Below are 17,254 nucleotides of genomic sequence, written 5' to 3'. Positions count from 1 at the left end.
TGAACAATGGGTTCATGTCAAGGGGGTAGAACATTAGTCCCCAGTGATCTGTTAGGAACTATATGGACTGGGTTGCCACTATTGGGAACTGTTTTAAGGACATCATTGTACCTCTCCTTATCAACTTGAAATTGTCAAGTAAATCCTGAGGTCCACTCCGTTTCTTGCCCTCAGTAGCAAAGGTAATGCTAACAGGGTGGCATAATGTGAAGCATTGTAGAACATTGGTCCATCCTGTATAAAGGACATCCTTGATAGTATAATTGGCTGTGACTATTATGTAACCACAGGAGAAGGATGGTTTCCAGAATGTGTGTCTACATGTCTCACAGCCCCAGTTAAGGTAACAAAACTAAAAAAAAAAAAAAAAAAAAAAACAAAAACAAAAACCCAATGTCACAATATTTGTAATATAGCGCTCTTTATCAATTGAATTATGGGCAAATGTAGAAGGAGAGGATGGGAGCATGCTGCTTCTATCTTTAGTGCTACAACCACCCCAGGGATCAAGGCCCATGCTCCCCAGAGGCAAAAGGGAAGTAGGGACCTTCGGAGGGTCAATATAAGATTCTAAGTGCCAACTGACACATACAACAAGGGCAAGTTTGCAAAGGTCAGGGTATAAGTTAGGCCACCTGGGGTCATGGGAGACATGGGATGCCTTCTACTGGCCACGGGATGACCACCCAGGTGTAATTAAGGGGCTGATGAGAGCTAAATAAAATGTGAACAGAGATCGAGAGGAGCAGCCTCGAACCAGAGGTCAACGGCGGTGAATATAGGCCTAACAGTATCTGGAATGGAAGGAGAATTTATCTCAGGGCAGGGGGGATCCTGGCACCTGGATAGGGTGACATTAAATTGGCTGGCAAGCCTGTCTAGGAGCCATCTTGGACCTCCTGTTTCTTGATCATAGACCCAGGCCAAGCGTCATCCCCAAATTAGGACTGCATCAGGTCCTTTCCATCTTGCACTTAAGGGGTCCCACTATTTTACCATGGTTTGTGGTGATCTGCAGCCGATTTTCCATCGCTATCCACAACCAGAAAGTTAATCCAAAGAGGGCATAGTGGAGGATGTTTCACAGGATACCGGAAATGTCATAAAAAGTCCCCTTTTTTACTTTGTGGCCTGCCATTAAGGAAAACTTTAAGAAGGGGCACTGGGGCGAATCCTCTTGAACCCAGTATGTATGGGAGGACTCAGAAGGATGATCAGTGTGGTCCTGTTTGTGTTATTAAGCTGGTGAAGGGGGAGTACAATGAACTGTGCCAGGTGCTCACCAGAGAGGACAGCATGTGAACCAGCCTGGGCAGAAACAATTATCTTTATTACTCCTGCAAAGTCATTATCAACACTTCTGGGGATATCTGAATTCCTTGGAGAGTAGAACTGGATACAACCAAACATACGACCAAGGAGTCCCATGCCTAAAGCCTAAGGAGCCTCAGCATGTGTGTCCTGTCCTGCTGTGGCCCACCTTGAAGTCTGAGATGAAACTTCTCAGCTGTGGGGGGTACTGTGCACGACTAAAGGGTTGGGAGTTTTTCAATGTGGGAGAAACCTGACAGCCCCAGGGCCTGCCCTCTGAGAAGAGATTGACCCAGGCTCTTAGCTTGAGATCTGTATTCAGAAGCCCAGTGTTTGCCTTTGGGACAACTCTGGCATAGATTGGTAGGAGGGGGTCGCTCCACCGCTGAGGTCCAAAGGGGGCGATGGATGTATGAGGTGGGGGTCAGTATATGCTGGTGCTGAAATCACAAACAAGCAGGCTCTCATGTCAGTGAAGGAAGGGACTTAAGCAGGCAATGGAGGCACTTCCAGCTTTCAAGTCTAGCAGAGGGTGTGGCCCTGATTAGAGACAGATCTTTCACCACCAATGATCTGGATTAAAGGTGTGTGTTCCCACCAAAAAGTTCCAGGTTAGGAGTAGACCTCCCTACTTTCCTGATTCAATTAGGAAATGATCCCTCACACGTGTCCCAGAGTTTTGGCTTACGATGTATTGCAGATGCAGTCAAGTTGACAACCAAAATGGCAGAGAATCTTAGCCTTCTTCCGGGGCCTTTCATAATTCCCCTTTATGTTCAGAGTACTCTCAATGACTACACAGCTCCCTCATTGCGGTCACTTCGCGGCCTTGCCTAGGGAAGCAATGTATTTTTATTGGACTAGCATCTCAGAGAATGATGAGGCATTTGTGGTGTCATGACATGATGACTCAAGATGGATAGCAAAGCCATAAGCAAAGGGATGCTCCCTGGAAAGACAGACAGCAGACAGTTCTGCCACTTGTTCATTCACCACCTTTCTCGGAAAAATATCTTAGGAGAAAGAGCCAAGTCTCCTACAAATTAATTCGTTATTTTTTATCTTCAGCACCACTAAGTAAAGATAATTACATAACCCTAGGTACTGGTGATAATCTAAAAATCCATATAGTTGGTAATTTCCCATATTCCACCTAGGTCAACCTGTCTATGAAATTTCCCTAAATAAGCCTTCCTAAGTATGTAAAATGTAACAAATAGCACCAGCCTTTTAAAAAGTAAAAGTAATTTCCTGAGGCTTTTTAATTTTTAACTTTTGATAGTTGCGTATATTCGGTTTTTGTGACAGGGATTCTTAGTACCTTTGAAGACTATCCTGAAACTTTATAGACCAGGCTGGCCTGGAACTCACAAAGAACCATCTGCCTTTGTCTCCAGAAGGTGAGATCCAAGGCACATCCCACCACTGTCCTACAAGGTTCATGAGTTTATCAAGCTATTTTGAGTTATCTGAACAGATTTACAATCATTCCTTCAAATACTTTGTCTCAGATTTCGTTTCAGGGGCTCTTATACTTGGCCGATATAATGGGATTGGTCACTGGGGGGAGACTCCAAGGTTAAATCCTCAGCCTACTGTCACAGATCCTCAGATAACCCAAGATTCAAAACAAGTTTCCAAATAGAGAGGAACTAATTCAGATCCCTGGAGTTTTCTCCCAAGTTGTTCGTCTAAAGTCGATGATATCCATGAACATGGTTCTGCTGTCTCTGTAGATTTCTCCATCATGATCTTGATCTCCATGTCTCATATTTTCCCTCTTCCCTCTCTTGGACTATCATCCTTGAGCTTGCCCTGGTGCTTGGGTGTGGATCTTGGTATCTGGTTCCATCAACTACTGGATGAAGTTTGTATGATGACATTTGGGATCTGCCACAATCTAACTACAGGCTTAGACCAGTTTGGGCATCCTGTCCATTATTGAAAGGAGTCTTAATTTGTTTCCTTTTTGTGGATTCTTGCCATTTACAAGAGGTTCTTTATTATAGTAATACAGTCAAAATACAAAAGAGGAGAAAATTTTGGTGGCCAGAGCAAATGGTTTTCTTGAGATGCACTGTCCTCTATTCTCTTTATAGCTTACATGAGAGTCCAGGACTCACCATGGAGTGGTTCAGGAAAAAAGCACAGTGCTCTGAGTGCATGGGAAATTTGCTTACCCATGAGACTCCAGACCCTGAATGGCCTGGATTTAGATATCACGTTTTTATACTGGAGCTTTTCATTGGCCTTGTTGGGCTTAAGGAAGGTTGCTCTGTCCAGAAGCCCATGTTCATAATCCTTTTAGGTATTGCATCTAGGGCTGAATCACGTTTGTGGAGATCACCAGGCAGGCTGTCCACAGACTTCCATGTGGGCTCATCCCCAGGTATTATTTCTATATCTGGAATGAGGGTAGCCAAGACACACAACACCATCCAATTAGCAGGCAGCAAGCAATAAGCCAAGACATTGACACAAACTAGGACTTGTCCAGACCTACCATATAGAGCTGTTGATACATGAATTATTGAAAAACAAGAGGTTAAGGAGGCTTGTCCTACATCTATATCAAAACTGTCATTCTTAAACTTAAAAGCATGAGGAATTATTAAATCCTGTGGGATAAATCTTAGAAAGGGACACTAAGTGTGTAGTTTTCCTGCTGCATGAATTCATACGTAGGCAACAAGGAATTATTAAGCACAGGACTGCTAGGGGCCAGGATGTTCCCATGGTCAAACACAACCTGAACTCTTTTGCAAGGCTGGGGTTGGTAATGCTTAAAGCATAATGGCTACCAAACAGTAAATCTGAGGTTTGGGAGTCGATGTCTGCATCACTGGGTTCACTTATTTGTTGTCCCATTTGTGGAGCTCACTTATAAAGGTCCTGTAGAGGCAACCAGCTCCCCTCAAAGACAGTGTTCTGATTACGTCTATTTTCATGAATAAAACCACAGGGTTTAAGTAGAGGAGACATGAGGGAATGGACCAAAGGGAGGATGTGAGGGAGGCTGAATGTCATTACAAGGAGGATGCAGGTGTTCTGCTATAAGATAACTTGTTATATGATAAGCCTGTTGCTGGGGATTTTTCAGGGTTAGCCTGCATCGTATGTTTAACAAGGGCACCATCCTAGAAGAATGGAAAATTACCAGTATGGTAGTATCTAAGAGAGTAGTTGTGAAGATGGCTGTTAAAGATAAAAACTTTGCTCTGTGGCTCCTCACAAATGTGGCCCAGCCATTGTCTTTCCAGGAGCAGACATGCAGTTATCCTGGATGGATGGGTACTACTATTAATCTGGCAATAATTTGGTGTCAGGGCTTTGACATGTGGTATGGAATGGGATAATTTGTACATGTGATGAGCCTGTACATACCATGAAATGTGGTTTCTACACATGGATATTGTCCTGTGACCAGTATATATTGGAAAACCTCGGGCTGTGGTAGACAGGGCGATGAGTGGTCCTTTGTTATGGCAGAGTGTCACATGTTCTTAGGAGGATCTCTGTCTTTGGCTCAGGACATGTCCGATGGATGGTCCATGGCTGTGATGTTGTCTCTTCCCTCCAAGAAAGAACTCTGATCTTCACTGCCCGACAGCTCCTGGCGGTCAGATACTTGGTGTGGGACAAGCCAGCCCTCAGAGGCTTGGCATGGGAACCCTGGGTTAACATGCTGCATAAGGTGTTAAATATCAATTGAGGCAACCATCAGGTACAATAGGTTCTATATTTGTATTTGTTAACTGTTGCAGTTAACCCAAAATTTAGTGTACTTTAGAGAATGTTCCATGATCTGTTCAGGAGATGTGCTATGTCAGTGCTCTGCCAAAAGGATTGTATGGGACATTGGGTAGATGTCTGTTTATTAAATTTTATCTCTCATGGAATTTGATTGTTATTTGTGTAAAAATTAAGGAAATAAAAATATGTTTCCTTGAGAATACGCATTTGCCTGCATGTATGTCTGTTCACAACACACTTGCCTGTTACCCATGGAGTCCAAAAGATTCTGTAGGTATCCCTGCTATAGAAGTCACAGGCAGTTGTTATAAGCCAATGATAGGGTGCTGGGAACAGAACCACTGTGTCTTATTGCACAGCCAGTGTATTAACCATAATACCATGTCCCTAGGCCTGAGAAGTAGACTTGACTGTCCTGGAAAATCTATGTAGATCAGGCTAGTTCTGAACTCACAGGACTTTGGGAACACATTCCCCGTGGAGGGATACTCCCTTAACCTAGAGACAGGAGAGAAGGCCTAGTCCCTACTCCAAATGACTTGACAGATTAAGGTGACCCCTCCTGGAAAGCATCACCCTACATGAGGAGTGGGTGTGGGGATGGGATAGGAGTGTGATGGGGGCATGGGAAGGTAGGATAAAGGGAAAGAGGGAGGGAGGGAGAGGGAACTGGGATTTATATGCAAAATAAAAATATAAATAAAAATAAAAATTGAAAAAAAAGCTTGGCAGACAGAAAAAAAAAGATAGAAAGCAAGAGAAACTTTGTATGCTGTATGCTATTCTGTTGTCTTTATATTATTTGAATGCTGAGGAAATAGCAACAACTGTTAAAAGGAATGCTACTAGATTCATCCAATTTATATATTTTAAAAATGTTTTGGCTTTGAAATTTAAGTCCAAGGACAGATTACTGGGGAAAAGGATTTCTATTTTTGTTTCCGCAGACTATAAAAAGGTGTGGACTCCCTCCAGACTAACATGGTTTGATCAAGCAAGACCCTCTGAAACAGTGTCCCAGGTTATCCACCATTGAAAATAGTTGGGACGAAGCAGCCTTACAGACCACTGCAGCCAGGATTTCTGCATCTTCTTAATATCTCCATGACAGTGTCCCCTACCTGCAGGAAGCAGTTTAGAAAGAAAGATGCCCAAATTCCCAAATGTTGTTTATAAATGTTCATTTTTCATCCAAATGGGGTTGGTTATAAATGGTTAATGACCACAACCAATATCTTTTTAAAGGTTAAAAAGGGAGGGAGTATGGTATAAAAATGTATATCTTGTTTTGAAATGGATTTTCATTTATTGATACAAAATTAATGTCGATTTTGTGAAATGTATATTTCTCCTTTTGTTTAAGTATTCTGTTTTTACAGGTAATTTAGAAGTGTAATACATTATTTAGTACAGATTTTAGATAGCTATCTATAACAGAAATAACTTATAGTTAAGTTAGTTAGGATTTTAGTTATACAGCGATGTATTTGAGACGAATAGGTATTCATTAAACATTTCAAAGACCTACAGAATATGGCATTTAAAGTGGTTTAGGGATTTTCTTGACAGTGAGACATAACTGCTCCTGGCTACACCACCTGTGTCAGAAAGGAAGTTGGACATCAAAGAAACTCATGGAGTTTGCTTCCAGTATTCAAAACTAACCATTTGAAAAAGATACTGCTCTTGTCATGACCGTATGACTTCATGCTGTATAAACTGGACATGTAGGACCCCAGGAAAGTGACTGCTGATACATGATGGACATTGCTGCAGGGATCCGGCTTCATGGAAGAATGTGCCAGACACTCTGCAGGACACAGAGAAAAGTAACTAATAAAGTGCCAATTAAAGTTCCCTACTGGGCTGAGGAGTCTTCCAGACCCACTATGTCCAATAGGCTGAAGACTGAATATTACAGAAGGACTTTATGAAACTGACCAGAGAGTGAGAAGTCTCTGTCATTTGTAGAGTTATATATTATCGTTCTGTGGTCTTTGATGGAATTGATGGTTATAGTTTTCCTTAGTTTAGATTAAAGATAATTTACATACAGGACGTTAGACTCACAAAGATGGGATAGATGATAAAATACTTGCTTTAAATCTTGCTAAATGTTAATGGATTAAATATTCTTAACAGTGGTTCTTACTTGACAACTGTTTTGTTATATATGTTGCTCTGTTAAGGGTAAGACCCTTCTATCCATTTTAGATGGAAAAGAGAAGATGAGAGATGTCGTTATGTAAATGTTTCTCTTATTGGTTAATGAATAAGCACTGTTGGCAAGATAGGCGGGACTAGGAGACAAGGAGGTTTCTGGAACAGAGAAGATTCTATATAGAGGAGGGAGAGTGTAGAACTCTGAGTCTTCTCTCTAAGCCTTCACCTAGTAGCAGATGGAAGCAGAAGCATATACCCACAAATAATCCCTGAGCTGAATTCCTGGAATCCAGCTGCAGACAGGAAGGAGTAATGAGCAAAGGGGTAAAGGCCAAGCTAGAGAAACACAGAAACTGCTGAATACTCTCTCAGCTTAGAAACACGGGGGAAGGGGGTCCTGGGACCTACTCCAAATGATATGACAGACTTTGACGATTTCTGTGGAAAGCCTCACTCTCCCTGAGGAACAGAAAGGGAATAGGATGGGGATTGGTGGGGGGAACAGGGGAGGACAGGAGGGTTCCAGAACTGAGAATAGCATGTAAAGCAAGTTTGTCTCAAATTTAAATAAACATTTTAAAAAAAAAAGAAAGAAATATTCCAAGGGAATATGGTCACAGAACAACACAGGACTTTTTAAATGGTATAAAGATAATGGCATGTATGACATATTCGTAAAAATGTTTTAATACAGGACAAAAATACAGAGGAAAATAAAAGATAATTTTCAAAACTGAATATTATCTAATAATTAATGAAGAAAGGAAAATATGGGCATACATTAACCATACAACCAATACTAACATTGTAAATATAAATAAGAAACACCAAACATAACTCTAGGTAGGAAAAAAAAAAGCCACTGGGAAATATCTTCACTATGTTGAGGTCCAGTCCATTAGTGAACTCCAAGGCTATCAGGAGCATTGTAACATTCCAACTGCAGTGTAGGAACCTGACAGTGATTCCAATGTCCAAGGAAAAGCCCAGTTGAAGACTATACATATGGACTAATATCTCGTGTTGCTCATAAGCCCTCTGTGCAGTTTAACAAGAAACCAATCATGAATTTGTGAGTAGTTGGAATTGACTTGAGTCGGTGGGTTTTTTCTTTCCTTTTTTATTTTTTCTCAGCACCTTTACCTTGCCAGTTCCCTAATCATTTACATCAGGGCTGTGATCAGGCCCTAGTGTAAAATAAATTCTGGGAGGAAGGATATATTTGCACTCAGATATCCATCAGACTTAGAAGGCATGGGGCTGGAATATTGTGGTCCACATAGAGCTCGGTTGTTAGGTGGCTGAATGCCAGTGCATCAAATTTCTCTGCACATCAAAGACTTCTTTTCTACAGAGCTTAACCTATAAGCTTTCTACTGCATTTCCCAGCAGCAGTAGCTCCTGGATACCAAGTTGTCACAATGCCTGAGATAATGTGAACTAAAACATTGTGCTCATTTGAATGAGAAATGTCTTTGTCATCTTGAGCAGTTGAGTATGAGTTTTGTTCTGTGTGGGGAATTTGATATTGTGGAGCCTCGGTAATGGTAGTAGTCCAGGTTCTCTAAGCCGCAGAGTATTTTATCCAATAATTCAATCACCAACCCCCTTCTGGAATTAATTGCAATGACATACAGGCTGCAGTAAAAATCCAGGAATGTTTGAATCTACAGGGCTGTATTTCTCCACTGATCTTCAGGATATGATGGAACAGCAATAAAACAGTCTGATTTCAAAGCTGGAATGGACTTGCTAACCAGGCAAGGGCAAGGGGAGAAAGAGCAACTCCTTCCTTCATGCAGGTCCTTATATAATCATCCAGAAGGAGGTGTGGCTTAATAAACCTGTGTCTTCTGTCCTCAAGTACTGGATTAAAGGTGTGGGTCTTTACATCTCCCAGTTCTAGAAACTCCTAGAGAGGTATTGCATTCCTCTTATTCCAGAGTGAATTCAACAAAAAAGGATCTCCCTGGGGTGATCTCCATGTCTGGGTTGAGTTTCACTAGAAATGTTGTCAAGTTGACACCCAACAATTGTCATCCCAAAGGCAGATTTCCATATCTGGGCTTGTCCTTGAGATTAAGGAGTCTGGTCTACTTCATTCCCCTATCTGTTTCCTGATTTAATTTGACGTTCTGAGAGTTTCATCATCCACTCTGGCCTTAATGACACTGAAAGACTGCAGTGTGTCACACAATATATTAATCTGGCCAATGAGCTTTACATGAATATGGTTGTTGAATTAGTTCTAGATTTCTTTTCCTTTTTCTTACTTCCTTTGTTTCTGTTCTCTCTCTCTCTCTCCCTCTCTCTCTCTCTTTCTCTCTCTCTCTCACTCTCTCTTTCCTTCTTTCTCTCTCTTTCTTTTCTCTTTCTTTTTTTCTGGGTTTTCGAGACAGTGTTTCTATTGTTTTCGAGCCTGTCCTGGAACTGGCTTTTAGTCCACACTGGCCTGGAACCCACACAAATCCTCCTGACTCTGCCTCCTGCTGGCTGGATTAAAGTTGGCACCACTGGCAATAGGCTCATGCTTTGTTTCTGCCCAGTGTTTTCTTTGTTTGTTTCTTGATTTTGATTTTAGTTTTTTGAAAGAAGTTTGTGTATATCCGCTCTGGTTATACTGGACTCCATTTGAAAATCAGATTACACTTGACGTTTATAGATCTAGCTGCCTCATGCTCTAGAATGCTGGGATTAAGGATGTTAGCAATTCCTACCATACAGTTTTTGGGTTTAGGGGAGCATAACTACTAGAACATTACTGGTACTTCTTTTTTTTTTTTTTTTTTTTTTTTTTTTTTTTTGGATACATCATGCCATTGCCCAGTGTCAAACTGATCTTGTGACTAGGCAGATCTTGCAGCGGTTGGGGAATAATCCATGTGAGCTTCTGGCTACCTCACAAATCTCTTCCATTGAAAGCCCAACCCAAACTTGCCAGGTCCTACCTGTGTGCCTCTAACCTACAGGAAGCACTACAGGCCCACTCCACCGCCCCCCACACACACACTACCGTGCTGAATGAGTCTCTCACTGGCAAGCAGAGCTCTGAGTCTGAAGTCAGAGGCTGGCAGGTGGGCCTAGGGTGTGCACTAATTAGGGAGGATGTTTGGAACTCCAGGGCCAGGTTCTCCATGTGCTCCAGCAGCTTGTAGATGGAGAATTTGTGGGGCAGATTGACTCAAAGCACTGCATCTGGACCCTGATTCCACCTGAGTGGGTCAGTTCCACAATATTACATGAATTGGTAAACATTCATTCATGTTTCCTCTTTTGAAAATTCTCAGTTTATATTGTTCCACACTTTCAAGGTGGGTTGCTGTATTTATTTATATCTAGTTGTTGAATTTTTGTATATTGTGAAAAATCATAGTTTGATACATACTTAGTGAAAATCTTGTCCCAATCTATATGTTTCCAATTCCTCTGAATGACAGTGTCCATTGCTGTCCAGAGGCTTCTCAGTTTCATGAAGTCCAATTTATTAAATATTGATGAAGGTTTTTGTCTTACCAGTGCTGTGTTCAGTAAATTTTTCTGTGCCAATGTATTCAAGACTACTGTGGACGGGATACTGCTGTAAGAGGCCAAACCATAAATTTTTTTGAAGAAATAAAACTTAAAACTGTGCATTAGGAAAGCAGATGAAAAATCAAGTAAACCTTAATGGGCCATTCTAGTAAAAACAAGAAGGGCAGTGTGCTGTTTTGATTTCAACTGTGTGGACGACTGGCCCAGGAGGTTACACAAGAGTAGAATATCAAAATATTTGTATGGGCCTCAATTATTCTGATTAATATATGAGAACCATGGTCAAGACCGAGAATATATCAAATGTGGTATTGAAACAAACCTTGTAGGGGTGAGAGCTGGGAAGTGTGAGTAGGACATGGTGGCGTCACATTAGTAACCTCCATGCCTGGCAAGTTATATCTTCTTGATGGCTTGCTCCTTGTATGAATATGCACAGACCATCTATTCCTCTCATATGCTCCATGGATCCCAAAACACCAAGGCAAGAAGCTCATGAAACACCATCATACACCACCTAAGTATTATTCAAGACATTGCCTTAACTTTTCAAATTAGAAACGAGCAGGCAGTGTCCCCAGCAAGAGGCTCCTGGTGCTGTGATTCACCCCACCCTTGCCACTAAGTGCCTGCCCTCCAAACACCCTGTGCCATAGCATGCACACTGTCCCTTTGCTATGGTTTAGCACTGGAAAAGAATGTGGATCCAACAATTCCACCAACTTCCGGGAAATTCCTGGAGCTACTCTGAGCACACTAGACGTGCCAATACACACGGGACCACCTGTATCCCTGCCTGCTTCATCTCTGACCCCTACCACTGGTCCTCTGCCAGAGTTCTGTGTCCCGGCCAGAGATCCGCTTATCCCCAAGAGACTACCCAGGGTTCCTGCCTACTGGATATTTGACCCCATTCGTTGGGCCTCTCCTTGAACCTGATATTTGACAAGCATCACCAGGCCCATGCCTCAGGAGACTTCATAGATAGCTTGAGACACCGAGAACTACAGACATTGAACTTCTGATGCACCTAAGCCCACGAGGGTGGGGCAGTATCAGAGAGAGAGAGAGAGAGAGAGAGAGAGAGAGAGAGACTACACGTGCACACACTGGAAGAAGCAATGGGATGATGGCAATACAAGCAAACACCTAACAATAGAAAGAGAAGCATGACACCACCAGAATCTAGGGAATCTACACTAACTAGACCTGACCACCCCAAAGAAAGCAGATGAAGCAGAAGAGAATGACTTAAAAAATATCTTCATAAAAATGAGTGAGGCCTTCAATGTTGATAGGAAACAATCCCTTAAAGAAATGGAAGAAAGAAAAAACAAACAAAAATTGGAAGAAATTAACAAATCTCTAAAAAAAGAAATCATGGAATACCAAGAAAAAACAATTAAACATGTAAAGGAAACAGCTCAAGACTTGAAAATTGAAATAGAGACAATCAGAAAACAGAAACTGAAGGTATGCTTGAAATAGAAACTCTGGGCGAACAATCAGGAACTACAGACACAAGCTTAACCAACAGAATACAAGAGATGGAAGAGAAAAATCTCAGGTGCTGAAGACAAACTAGAGGAAATTGATTCATTGGCCACAGAAAATCTTAAATGCAACAAATCCTTAACAAAAACATCCAGGAAATGTGGGACATGTGAAAAGGTCATACCTCAGAATAATAGGCATAGAGGAAGGTGAAGAAGCCAAGCTCAAAGATGCAGAAAACATATTCAACAAAATCACTGAAGAAAACTCTCCCAATCTGAATAAGGCCATGCCCATGAAAATACAAGAAGCATACCAAACACCTAATGCACTGGTCCAAAGAAAAAAACACTCATCGACACATAATACTGAAAACATCTAACATAAATAATTCAGAAAGTTTATTAAATGCAGTCAAGGAAAAAGGCCAGGTAACATATAAAGGCATGTCTATGAAAATTACACCTGACTTCTCCATTAAAATCTCAATGTCAGAATGTCCAGGATTCATGTTCTACAAGTACTAAGAGTCCCTGGATGCAAGCCCAGGCTACTATACCCAGCAAAACTTTCAATCACTATATATGGAGAAAAAAAGATATTTCATGACACAGCCAGATTTTCACAATATGCATCTATGTATGCACAAACCTAGCCCTACAGAAAGTTCTGGATGGAAAACTCCAACACAAGTTAGTTAACTATGCTCACAAATACATCGGCAATAGATAATCCCACTTCCACAGAACCCAAAGTAAAGCTGGGCAAATATGTTCACAATACCACCGCCAACAACAAAACTAAAAGAAATAAGCATTAACAATCAATTGCCTTTACTTTACCTCAACAGTAATGGTTTTAACTTGCCTATACAAAGACACAGGCTAACAGAATGGATAGGAAGACAGAATCCATCCTTCTGCTGCTTACAAGAAACACATCTAAGCTTCAAAGACAGACATTACCTCAGGATAAAGGGTTGTAAAAAGATCTTCCATCAAATGGACCCAAGAAGAAGGCATGTGTGGCTATCCTAATATCTAATATGTTAGACTTCAAACCAAAGTTAATCAAAAGAAATAAAGACGGTCATTTTGTATTCATCACAGAAGAAATACATCAGCACAAGTCTCAATTCTGAACATCTATGTCCCAAATACAAATGCACCCACATTCACAAAAAAAAAAAAAAAAAAGCTACTAAAACTCAAAGCTTACATAAACCTCACACATTTATTGTGGGAGAGTTCAACATGGGAGGAAGAAAACATCATCCACAAATGGTGTTGGCACAGCTGGATGATAGTGTAGAAGACTGCAAATAGACCCATGTCTGTCTCCATGCACAAAACTCAAGTCCAAATGGATCAAAGTCCTCAACATAAATCCAACCACACTGAGCCTCTTAGAAGACAAAATGGGAGGTACCCTTGAAAAAAATTGGTTCAGGAGACTGCTGAACATAACTCCAGTATCACACATTGAGACAGACAATTAATAAATGGGACCTCCTGAAACTCACAAACTTCTGTAAGACTATGGACACAGATGCCAAGACAAAACAGCAGCCTGCCAACTAGGAAAAGATCTTTACCAATCCTACATCTGACACAGGGCTGATCTCAAAATATACAAAGAATTCAAGATACTAGTCACCCAAACACCAAATGACACTATTAAAAATGGGGCACAGAGCTGAATAGAGAACAATTTTGAGATACCAATGTACTCTCAGAATGGCTAAAATTAGAAACATCACTGACAATTTATGCTGGAAAGGATAAGGAGAAAGAGAAACACTCCTCCACTGCTGGTGGGAATGAAAATTGGTACAGCCATTTTAGAGGTCAGTATGGCATTTCCTCAGGAAAATGGGAATCAGTCTACCCCAGGACCCTGCAATCACCAATTTTTTGCCCAGCTTTTCTATTTCCAGCATTCCTTCAGTTTGTGTTGCCTTTATTTTCTCTATTTCAGTTTCCAAGTCTTGAACCGTTTCCTTCACCTGGTTAATTGTTTTTTCTTGGCTTTCTGTACTTTCCTTAAGGAATTTGTTCATTTCTTCCACTTTTTTGTTTGTTTTTTCCTCCATTTCTTTAAGGGATTTTCTCACATCTTCTTTGAGGGCCTCTATCATTTTTATGATGTTAATTTTTAAGTCGTACCCTTCAGCTTCCTCTGCTTTGTTGTTGTGTTCCATTCTAGTTGGTGTAGATTCCCTAGATTCTGGTGGTGTCATGCTTGTCTTTCTGTTGTTGGGTGTTCTCTTGTATTGCCTTCTTCCCATAGCTTCTTCAAGTAGGTGTTGGTGGTGTATACCCCCTCTCCCTATGGTACTTCCCCGATGGGCTTACGTGAGTCTGAGATTCAATATCTGTAGCTGTGGTCCAAGCTCTCTAGGAGGTTTCTCCGCAGACAGGGACCCAGGGATGGGGTCAAGGATGAGAATCCAGAAGAAGATGCCAGCAGGTACACACAGTGATCTTGCAGAGATAGGCAGATCTCTGGGAGGGACCCGGGACTCCAGCAGAGGACTGGAGGCGGGGTCAGAGACAAAGCAGGTGGAAATTACGGGTGGTCCCGCGTGGATAGTCAGGTCTCCTTTGTTCAGAGTTGCTCCAAGAAGTCTCCCGAGTAGGGTGTACTGTTGGCTCCACCCTCTGTCCCAGTGCTCAACCAGAGCTGCAGGACCATGGGTAGGGTAGGGCACAGGGTAGGGGGGTAGGCTGACAGTGGGGATGGGTGGGCGTGTATCAGAGCTCCAAGGGTGCTCTCGATGGGGACATGAGACAGGAGCAGCAGGATCAGGGACCAACCCAGGGAGTTCAGGCCGGGGAAGGAGGAAAAGAGGTTGTATGGGATAGGCCTGATTGGACCCAGACTCACCTCTGGCCAATAGCCCGGGGAAGAGGGCAAGGGCTGAGCTGGAACTTGAGAAGGTTTTCCAGGATAGTTGGATCTCACTGGAAAATGGAACTCTCCAGATGAGGCCTCTTTCTTTGGCAGAGGCCTGGATTTGGGGGTCAAGGATCTTGCCCACAGGAACTCAGAGTCTATAATACCATTTTCATAAGTTTCACAAGTTTCTAGAACACAAACACACAAGTTCAGCAAATGTATAGAAAAAACAGTATCCACTGACAATGCAGAGAGAGCAAACATCCAGATGAGGAGAGATCCTGTGGCAGGCTGTCCAGAGAAATCATGTTGGTAGCAATGCCCCTGGTAGCATTTTTGATGGCATTCCCCATCAGGACAGCTACTTCTGGTATTATTTTCTGATCAATGCATCAGATCCAATCACTAGTGTGTATTGAACATGATACAGCTTAGGCATCTATTCTTCCTTCCACACCCTCCTGCTGAAAGTGAGTCTTCCCAGATTCTGTAAATGTTGGAAAAGCTGGTTGGCTGGCTCTCCTCTTGAAGGGGAGATGAGGGGAATAGCAGAAACAGGGCTGCCAATTAACCAGGGCTTCTTGTTTTGATCATGACACAACTCAATTTGTGTTTCAGAATAGGGAAGGTTCCTTTTCCTTTATTATTTGGTTGCCTGTGTTTTAGGCATTACAAAATCCCTTCACAGGGATGGCTATTAGTATTCATGATCTGCTTGGCCCTGGGAAGGATTTGTTTCTGAGCAGGTTCTACATGATCTTCAGAGTGGCCCAGCCATCTTCTTTGCTCAAGCTGATATACTGTTATCCTCTGCTGGGTTGTCTAATTGTTCAAAGATGATATGACAGGGTCTAGATGGGTGGTAGCGAATTCAAAGTTTATGGTGGTGATGAGGCTCTACAATGCATGGGCTATGTTTTCTTCATATGGATATTGTCCTGTGGAAAGTACATAAAGCACAACTCCCAAGCTCCAATTGAGGCAACCATACCATCATAGAGTTTTTTTCAGCCAAGGACTCTGGAGATATATTGGGCTAGGATGGAAGACCTCCTCCAATGTCTGCCCCTGTGAGATGAGTTGTCATTCCAAATTCACAAACTTTGATTTTTCCATCTAAGTTAATAAGGATATTCTCCAAACTTAATATCATGATATGCAATGAGTCTTTGTTGGAGAAAGTGCACTACTGATGCAACCTGTTGGAATATTTATTAGTCCATGTCCCTCTTTCTTTAGATAGTCTTGTCCTTGAGGAACATAGGATACAGAGAGACGTCATTTGATCTGTCAGTCTTCTGGATTGAGGGGGTCAAAGGCACATGGATTATTTGCTAGTTTGGTTAAGCCTGGCATAGGTGGGAAGAAACTGAGTTGGAAACAGTGCCAAGGATACTTTGGTGTTTTGAAGAGTTCAATTAACAAATAGGTGTGTATATAAAATGCTGCTGGATATCTACACTTGACAATCAAGGGGATGCTTTACTGCCCAGTACCGAGGATTGCTGGTAACCTGGGATGGTACAGCTCAAGTGGGGAATAATGATAACTTGGCCCAGTGTGCCTTTCTTTAATTGTGTGTACATTCTTCTGGTCCTCTTTGAAGCATCAGGGAGTTTTGAGAATGAATAGACGATCCTGTCTGTAGGCCTGTTACAAGTTCAGTCCATGGAGCTCTGGAGGAGGTTCCAGCAGACATAGCTCTGCAGCCCATGTAGGTGAATCTTACAATTGGGATCCTCTGCCTACCTTCCTACATGAACTTTCCTAAATTTTACTCATGAGGAATAAAGAAAGTCATTTGGGACCTCTGATGTGGAAGAACCCTTTAGTACTCTGTGAAGTTGTGACACTCTGATCTGTTTACTTAAAAGCTGGGATTTCCAGGCACAGAGGGTGCTGAGGAAAAGGGCAGAGACACCAGACTCAGAACAAATAGCATGGCCACTGCAAAGTAAAGGTAACTGATCCATGTATAGGAACATGGGATAAAAGACATTGGTTAATTACTGTTATAAAGACTAGTTAGGAATTAGCCTAAGCAATTGGCCAAGCTTTCACACTTAATTATAAATCTCCATGTCATGCTTAGGATGCTAGGTGT

The sequence above is a fragment of the Phodopus roborovskii genome, unplaced genomic scaffold (genome assembly GCF_943737965.1).
Source record: "Phodopus roborovskii unplaced genomic scaffold, PHOROB, whole genome shotgun sequence".
Classification (NCBI taxonomy): Eukaryota; Metazoa; Chordata; class Mammalia; order Rodentia; family Cricetidae; genus Phodopus; species Phodopus roborovskii.
Note: the sequence above shows the minus strand (reverse complement) of the source record.